This window comes from Limulus polyphemus, unplaced genomic scaffold (genome assembly GCF_000517525.1).
Source record: "Limulus polyphemus unplaced genomic scaffold, Limulus_polyphemus-2.1.2 Scaffold666, whole genome shotgun sequence".
Classification (NCBI taxonomy): domain Eukaryota; kingdom Metazoa; phylum Arthropoda; class Merostomata; order Xiphosura; family Limulidae; genus Limulus; species Limulus polyphemus.
In genome coordinates, this window is record NW_013666276.1 from 370,227 (window position 1) to 380,664 (window position 10,438).

General features: G+C 29.8%; 1 pseudogene; it reads left to right on the forward strand.

Annotated features, from left to right (window-relative positions):
* The window catches only part of LOC106459830, a 180,007-nt pseudogene that overhangs the window by 84,241 nt on the left and 85,328 nt on the right, over nt 1-10,438 (forward strand).

Below are 10,438 nucleotides of genomic sequence, written 5' to 3' on the forward strand. Positions count from 1 at the left end.
CAATGATTTATAACAAAAGTTTCACAAACTTTCAAGCAATATAAAATCTTCTTTCTAGTCTGGAACTTCTTTGATATCTTATCAAGGGTTTACAATGAGCGAGTTAGTTACGAGTTGATGTAGGTACAATTCACTTAATGGGGAGCTAGCTAGATTTGTCCTTCGTTATTCATCAGCCACACATGCCGAGTTTCCACAATGAATTTATATAATGTTTTTGTAAAAATACTAATGTCCAATGAGAATCCAATGAAGTTAAATGATTTGTAATGTTCAAACTTTGTATAGGTTACTGGTCAAATATCTGAAGTTTTCCGATTGATAAGCATTATAATAATAACAGTTATAGCTTCCAAAGCTTATAGCACACTGACTATAGCAAAGTAATAATAGATACTCATTCTTTTGGCACATTGCATTAGTTATATTTATAGGCATGTGGAGGCTTTCTAGAAAATTAAATTACATAACAATACTTGCGCAAACACAAGTGTTAATGTACACACATATTGTTGATTTTTACTCTTGAGAATCTTCTACAACTTTGGAGAATAGGTGGGAGTTTCTCAATACATATTTAACAGTATAAGCTATGTATGCTTATAAATAAATTTAATCTAAACAAACATTGATATTAAAATAAATATATAATAAATTTGTTACAACTCCCTCCTTTGAGAATTAAAAATTGGTGTTAGATAATTTTTAACTAAGATATTATATATGTACTGTATATATATGTACATTGATAACAATACATTCAATTAAATACATTATTCAAAGGATTATACCACTTCAATAACCTTTACAGTATACAAACACAATCACTACAAAGAACTTTATGATCATAAAATTACATAGCATGTGAAAGTGCATTAAGAATGTATCACTCTCATATTGGTGGAGGGTTCATAGCATAATTCTAATTACACCATAGACTGGTGCAGTACATATTAGTATGTGTAGGGGTGGAAGATTTGTTCAAGGCTTGGTGCATGTGCAAAAACCTTTTTGGCAGTGTCTCAACATAAAAGCTATCAGTTCTGTGGAGAGATGTGTATTTAAATGAAACACATTATCAGGTAAGAAAAATATTACTGCTCATTGCAGACTAACTTCATTACTTTCTGAACCATAACATCTATATGTGTATTTACCTGGTGAAAAACATCTAGCATTAAAACTTAAAACAGAAATTGTGGAAAATTTGATATGTTACTTATACCTTTCTACTATCATTGAGACTTTTACTGTTATTTCTTTTTCACATATTTAATTATCTAAGGACAAAAAGAAGAAACTTGTTTTGTTTAATTCTTTCAAAGACTGTTGTGTGATTTTAATTGGTTATTGCCATGTAGTCTACTTAGAAATATTTATATTTAATAAAAGTGAAATCACATATGTGATGTAATAATTTGATTTTTCAGGTGCTAAAAACTGCTGGACAATGGCATATGCTTTTCTTTGTTTTGATCATCTTCTTGGGATCCTATTACCTGGTTAACTTGATTTTGGCTATTGTAGCTATGTCTTATGATGGATTACAGAAAGAAGCTGCAAAAGAAGAAGAGGAAGCAGCTGCTGAAGAGGCTGCATATGCTGCTAAACAGGCAGCAAAACAGGTATAATTGTTTCTTTAAATAGGCAAGACTGCATTGATGAAGATATTCTGTTCTCATACTTGAGAAGCAATAGTAACATAACTTTTATATTGTTGGGCAGGTCGTTTTGGATAATTTGGTACAAAGAATGCAAATTACAGACCATTAACTTAAAACAAAGTATTTTATTTCTTTTACTACAAATTCATTAAAATTTCCTTGGTTTTATGTTGCTAAAGGTAGGCCTCACATTACAAACAAACAACATCTAAACAGAAATTCCACTTGCTAACTTCTTATGCTCTACACAACATATCATGTGTATCATATTACAGTGTTATTGAACTTAATATTTCAAACCACTGAATCAGCTGGCTGATAATACAAACAAACTAACTAAATCATTCTATGATTACTTGATGATTGAGTATCATAGTCAGTCGGTAAATTTAAGCTAATTCACTCTTCTTATCTGGTTTAAATTGTTCTAAAACTTTGGAGAAAATTCCAAAACTTAAACCACACAATAACAAAAGTTAAATAAAAAACAATAGCAGAAAAAATATCATAGCTAACTTAGTGAAATTTATACGGTATTCAGGCATAACTTACACACACACCTATAATTCTATGTCTAACAATTTCTGATGATTCCCAAATGTATGTGATACTAGGATGTAAACATTATCTTTCACTAGCTCAAAACGTTAAAAACATTTTCCATTTTCTTGAAAGGCATTATTAATGGCCTGCATCTGTCTAGGAGATTTTTGATGATGTTTCAAGCTACTAGCACAGATATTCATAAGGTCAAATTATTCAGATTGTTCAGAGTTTTTCAGGTAACAACCTAAACAATGTAACCTAATGAAGGTCTGTGCTAGAAGCTTGAAAAATTGTCCAGAAAATCTTACTAGACAGACACAGTCAATGAATAGTGCCTTTCTAGTATACTGTCCTTTGTTGAAACCTTCTCTTAAGCGATAAAAAGATTATGTTTAAAATACTACATTGTAAATTAATTATTATATGGCTAACTTATTAGTATTGCTAATAACTGGCGCCTATAAAGTACCTGATATAGTCTGTATGGTGTTATGAGGACAGATGATCTACTTTCATTACTCCTTTTTTATATTTCCCAAGTTAAGTATTTAAATGTTGCAGCTCAGCATACATGGATGTCACATGTTTACAATACTTTGTAGATCTTAAAATATCAAATCAACAATAAGCACACTATACAGGATTAAGCTGAAGATCAGTCATTGTCATATGACTGACTGACTTAAGTAATCATATCATAATGTGGCATACAGTGTAATGGTTATGTGCTTTGTGTATTATAGTAATGATTCATGTGTAATTAAGGACATAAAATTGTTTCCAAATTTATCTTGTATCTTAATGTAATATTAATATTTTTGTTTACTCATAAACAAAACATTCTTAATTTATAAGTAAAGGGGGCAACATGGCCTAGTGGTTAGTGCCTTGGACCTGTTGAGGATTTGAGGAAAACGTGGGACATGTTGTTGAGTCTATGAGCAAAGTACTTTGTATTAGTTACTTCAGCCTACCTAGCTGTATAATATTTACCAGCAGGTAGCTAGTGATGAACCTGTGATGGATTGGCATTCCATCCTGGGGGAATGTATCACTATTGTCATCCACTTGTGTCTCAGAAAACCAGAGTCAAGCATCTTACATACTTTGCAAAGGCACAACAAATTAACATACCTACTTTACTTATAAATACAGTATGATCTATAATGTTATAAGAAATTTACTGAAAGTGTTATTTTACCAGAACTAACCTTGCTTATGTGTTGCAAATTTCCACTTATTCAGGTATGGTACTCCTCAAAATGAATCATGGACAACAAAGGAATCTTCCAGGAAAATCAAATATTTAGTTTCATGATCGATGTCTCACTAAGTCATGCAATCACGTTTGTTAATGTAGCTAATACTTAATTATTTATGATTTAATTGTATAGTTAAAGTTTCATATTAAGTTAAAAGTCAAAAGTCTTTAGTGTGAAATGTAATTAGACTATTCAAATTTCTACTAGCTCTGGAATAGAAAGTTAGGATTTGAAAATGCAGATTAAAAAAATTATACTAAGCACTCACAAAATTGAAGAAAAAAGAATTAGAAATAGAAATGAACTTATTTTTAAGTATTCAAATCCAAGAGGATCTTAGGTATTATCAGATGAATGTATTTAATGTATGGAAATTTGTCACCTTGCTCAGAGTATTTAAAATTTTGCACTTCAAAACTTGTTAATATCACTGTGGTAATGATACGTTATGTTATATTTATTCTTAAGTAGGATTAAAGATTGTGTATAAAGATATCCTGTGTATATTTATGTCACAAAATACTTCAATATTAGCTAGACTTAAAGGTTTCATTAATTGTGTATTAGTTGTTTCTGTTAAACCTTAGTCATAAAGAAATCATTTATTATTTGATATATAAATTTTGATAGTTCACTGTTTTGTAAACTTATGTTTTGTTAACATACTGTGCTGTTTAATAAAATTAAATGTGTTTAAATATTCATGCTAATAGGCACGTCGAGAAGAGGCTATTGACAGAAAACGTGACAATGTCGTGAAGAGTCCATCAGAGTTTTCATGTCGGTCTTATGAGCTTTTTGTTGGCCAAGATAAACCCACCGAGGAGAAAGATATGAAGGAGAGAGCAAGTATTAAAAGTGAAAACAGTGATTATATGTATGAATTAAAACCTCGAATGAGTAGCAAGATCAGAAAGGTACATCATTCTCTTACCCAGTCGATTTTAATAAAGAGATTGAAATTTTAGAGGAAGCAAAACTTATTTAGCTAAAAACAGTTTTAAGAGCAAATAGCAGTTTTGAAATGTGGTAAAATAATAAATGTTATTTACAAAACTAATGCTAAGTAAAATGAAATAATTTTTTCTTGAAAAAACGATTATATTAAGCATGTAGCATCATATTTTACTAATAATTTATTTTGGTGAAATCTATTATAGCATTGTTTGTTTTAATGCTCATGTAAAAATGTAATATACCATAGCTACAATAATCTGAGAAAATTGACTTAATTAGAAAATAATAATTGGAAAAAAATATTGTACTTAGAATAAAAAAAATAAGCAACAAAAGTAGGCCATCCTAAATTTTATCGATTAACTTATTACTATAATTCCTTTAACTTTCCACTATAATTTTGAATTCTACCATTTTATTGTTCCTATGTGATTGCATTTGTTTTTGAGGTGCTCCTCATGAAATATCCATGCCTATGAACATAATCATGTTTGTTATAAGTTTATATTTTTAATATAAGGTTATGAACATATCAACTTTTATAGAAGACAAATATTAAATTCATGGGTAAGGGGACATGCTTGTTCATCTGAAATAATGCAAATTATGGTTAGAATATTTATCACTTGTATTTCTTTTTTCTTTCTGAAGTTTAATAATGTCTTCAAGAAAAAGACATTTGTAGTTCATAACTTGTTGTATCCATTTGTCTTTAGTTTATTAATGGCAAATTTTGAATCTTGGAGGGAAGAAAATTTTAAACTGATGTAAGTGGTAGCTTTGAGGTTGTGTAATTGCTGGTTTTTATTATATAAATATTATTTACATTTCAAATATAGTTTCTTAAAGAAAACAAAACATGCTGTTAAATAACTTTATAATTGTGGATAGTTTTTCAGTATCATTTTGTGAATTTTCTGTTTTGACATTCTTGAAATGACAGTTAAAAGTCATGCTCAAATAGTTCTCTCTGAATAAGGTATATTCAAAATTTACTTAAATATAGCTTAGATGTTTAAGTATGTTCATACATTGTAATGTTGGAATACAAAAAGATAAATAAAACTTGTTTATCAAATTATAGACAAATTAAACTCATGAAAGTATGGGTAAAATTATTTTAAACAATATACCATAAAATTAGGTGATCAGGGATAGATTTTTCCAATTGGAGCAAGTTTGAGGCTCTCAATTCCCAAGCTTTAGCTTGAAAACAAAGACATTAGTGGATTGGTGGTCCTGGGCACATCATAGGGTTCAGTACATTTTTAAACATTCATTAAGTGTCTGTAATCACCCCACAACAGGATGATTAAGGACAAACATTAAGAATTAATTTAGTTCCTTTTTCTCTGATACTGGTGTGTATTAGAACAAACAAAATGTGTTTAAAAAATGGATAATAACAAACATAAACACAGTAGCTACAATATTTCTTTATTAGTGTCTTGCAAGAACAACATACTTTTGTTATTATACAAAACTATCTTCTCAGAATACAAGAAGTCAATAAAACAAGTACCACATATGCACTTCAGCACTATTTTAAGTGAAAATTAAATTGAGAGCCACAAAAAAAATTTACAAATGAGCATGCCTAATATTTAACATATTTAACAGAATAATGGGTAATGCTTTGAAGATGAAGTACATTCAGCACTTACTTTCCAAACAATAAAGAATATAGACACTACGGGTAAAGTTCAGAGGCAAGTTATTTTTGGATATGTTGAATGGATCATACATGTACAGTGTGTGCCCATTCTATTAGAATATCTTTGTTTGGTTTATATGTAGAGTCCTTTACACCACTAATAATGTGAAATTATTCAAAATTATTTTAGATTATTAGTGGTGAGTAAAGGACTATACATCTAAACCAAACAACTTGCTTACATTCAACCATTATATGAGGCCTATTTTATTTATTTGCTTTGCTTTTCCAAGCAGCACTAATGATCTATGAATTTGCAAAACGTGTTTGTTGCAGCTGGAGTAGTGAATTAAAGAATAGATTAGGCCCATACATCATCTTCCTGGCTTATCTTTTAATCTACATAGATGAAGTTGAAGAATCCAGTTCATGTTTAGGTGAAGAAAATAAATTAACAAATAAATAGAATATTTTTGTGCACTGTGCTCACTGTTGTTGTTATGTGTGCTGTGAACACAGAATTTTGGATTAAAAGAACATCAGAATTTTATAGCAATTGAAACTTGTGTTTTATGGTTTTGATTTTAAGTGTTTGAAAAATAATCCTGTAAATTTTTGTATTCTAAAAATCAATTATTGCACTGTTTGATGACATTGAAGGTGTTTTGAGTAATTTTTAATTGGTTTGTGCTTCTTATAAAACTAAAATTGCATTAAAAACTAAAACTTTTTTATGTCATTCTGTTGCACATTTTATTATTCAAGTTATCTGATGTTCTTTTATAGTTTTTTATGGTTCTATGTTCTGCCACTTCTCTCTCTTGAGTAGACTTTGAATGAAATGGCCCACTGGTTCTTAATAAGTTTGAAAAGCATTTTAATGTTATGGAGTTTCTGCTAACATTGAGATTTTAAAATAATTTTAGAATATAACCTAATAAATGATATACATATTAAAAATCAGTACAAAAATCTTTTGTAAGTTATAATATTTTAAAGAACGTGAAGTCTAATATCTTCAACCTAGAAGTCCTTTCACTTTCCAGGCCAGCCTTAGTCTTCCTGGCTCACCTTTTAATCTGCGTAGAGGGAGCCGAGGAAGTCAGTTCAGTTGGCGTAATGGTGGTCGTCGTTATGGAGACAGGAAGCCCTTGGTTCTTCAGTCTTATGTGGATGCACAAGAGCATCTTCCTTATGCAGATGATAGCAATGCTGTAACACCCATGTCTGAAGAGAATGGTGCCATAATTGTCCCCATGTTTACCAACCTGAATTCACGACCTTCAAGCTATACTTCTCACTCCTCTCGAATGACCTACACTTCCCATGGTGACATGTTTAACAAAAACATCACAAAGGAGAGCCAACTGAGATCTCGCTCAAAGAATCTTCAGGGACACATTCATGAGGTTATTTTGCCCATTTGATCAAACCTTTGTTTTCTTTAACCACCTGTGCTATCTTCTTCAGAATTTATTTCAAAACAAGCGAAATATACCCATCTGATGAAAGCACACAGGTGAAATCCATTATTAGAATATATATATATATAAGATTAATTTATACATGATATTGTGCAAAGTGGTTTGAAATATTTGCAAAGAACTTTCTGATTTTAAAGATAAGACATGAGTGTCTATAAATTTTTAACATATATTGTTCAGTTCTTAAAAATAACACTGTACATTTTGTTTTTATTACTGGGCCATTCATTCAAATCTGCAATCTGCTTTTCTGCTGTTTAAAAGTTTTTCTTTTAAATGTATTTGCATGCTAAGAAATTTTTCACTGCTTTACCACTGGCACCTATTCAAATATTGAGGACAGAAGCTAAGGGTTTCAAAAAAAAAAAAAGAAACCATGAAAATCTTGCTGTTTTTAAAAAGAGTTCTTAATATTTTATATCACTTTTAATGAATTTTTTCATTTAAACTATCATTTTATTGTTTTTAGTTTTTATCTATTTCATGGATAACTTCCAGTCATTTTGAATTTGTTTGTCTATTTCTGCTGAAATATGTATTGTTCCTTATAAAATAGCCCCCAGTGGCATAGTGGTATGTCTGCAGACTTACGATGCTAAAAACCAGGTTTCGATACTTGTGGTGGGTAGAGCACAGATAGCCCATTGTGTAGCTTTGTGCTTAACATAAAACAAACAAACAAATCCTTATAAAATATGTTTTTTAATATGAAAGTTTCGCAGAACTGAACATGAACTATGTATTAGTAGTTTATGACATTGTAATTGCAGTGTTATAACTGGATTAGCATAGTCTAACTTTGTTGAATTAAAAATAGTTGTGAACTATATCACTGACAACTTCAAGTAATTTGCTGTACTAGCTATTGCATGCATGACTTGTGCCTTTTTTTCTGGAACTTGTTCTATGTATATGGACTACTTCATACTTTTTTATATAAGATGTTAGATCTTTTTGTAGAGATTTTAAGGACTTTCGTAACAAACAAAATAAACATTGCATGATATTTTTAAAGTTTCAAAGGTTTGTGAACAATTAATGTATTCAACTCTAACCTTTAATAATGGTTGGTTCTTCTGATAATACATTCTTTGTTATCCTTATTTCTCTTGAGAAAAGGCAAATAAATAAAAGTGTAGTTTGAACAAACGTGGCAAAATTTGCAAAAATCATTTATACAAAGAGGATAAGCCACAGCAAACTTATTAGAACAAAAATAATAATAGTAGTTGTTTTATTTTGTGCAACTTTCTTGTGATGGGCCACCCTATATGCAAAAATTAGAAGGCCTAGTCTACATATAAAAATAAGAAACTCTGAAACCTGTACAAATTGTCAATGTACCATGTCTACACAACATACTTACAGTACATTGAACAATTGAAACAGAGATTTCATATGAACAAACAATTACAATAAAAAAATCGTTTGTCCAAAACAGTTTAAATATTACAGAAGAGAATAAAATTTTTATATCTCTGTATTGCCTATACATACAGTATTTTGTTAATGTATGAACTGTGCAATTAGCATGACTATTTTACAACATTTTGCATAAAAAAGTATATTACTGTAATTTTGAGTATGTAATCTTCTATGAAAGAATTGTAGTTTAGCATGTAGTAAACTGATAGGTTTTTTTGCATGTAAATATAATTATACATCCATTATTGTTGATAATCCTCTTCTTGCTTCAAGTAGTCATTGTGGAATTAATCACAAATATTTCTTTTCTGTTAGAAACTAATTTGTTTTTATCTGTCTAGATTCTGATATAAATGCATATTGTTAGACGATTTATTTTTGTTTTTTAGAAGTTGCTATTTCATTATTTGTTTTATTGACATACTTTGATCAGTTAATTTTAGTAACTTAACTAAAACTAACTAACTTTAGTAACTAACATTAATTTTGAAATTGCTTTATTAACTTAAGTAATCATAGAAACGAAAATAGTCGTATTTCACTTTTGAATGCTTACTCTAATACTATTAGTGTGTACTTTATGTTAAAAGATGTATGTATTGGCCTACATAAATAATTTACATCTTTTAGAATAGTATGTACATGTATTTATCATGTTAAGTTATCGGCATTATTTTCTTTAAAGTTTCATATAGTAATTTACATGCTCGTTGTCTTCTGCCTTTTTCACTTGCTACTGTTTACTCTTATGTTTTTTTTCCAAAACAAACTTACCTTCTCTCACACTTATAGCTATTGTTTGACTGCCAGGGTTTTTACCTTTTCTCATTTAGGAATTGGTCTGATTTTTTTCCCCCTAGTTCCAGTCTTTTATACCGCACTCAATTGCCTTTGGCAATATTTAACTTGTGAACCTTTTCAAGAACAGGTTTCTCTGTACTGCAACTGTTAGAGACATTTATTGCAACTTTCATGTTGCCTAGTTTATTTTTTGTGAAATTAAATAAATAAATAAAAGAAAATTTTAAATATGGCAGTTACGACAAAAATTTCTTAGTTACTGTTTCTACCTTGAAGGCTAAACAGCCCTCCCCTATCTCAATTCTGATATCGAGTATCGTTCAAAAGTCGGGGGGGGGGTCTCAGTTGATCTGATTCGTAGTGAGCTGGAGACATACACAATGTGGTCACAAGTAAATAGACACAACCTTTTCAGAAAAAATGAAAATTTTCAGTCATATTCACATGAATTGATATATTTATAATTTAATTAATATGTAGTAGATCTTCCTTTTGCTTCTTGGAGTTCGTTGATCCTTTGGAGCATCGTGAGAATCATCTCGTTAATTTTAGATTGTGGGATTTTTGTCCACTCTTGCTTCAAAACTTGGAGTAAATCGCTCTTCGAAGTTGTTTTTTTTTTGTTGTTTCTTGACTTGCTGGTCG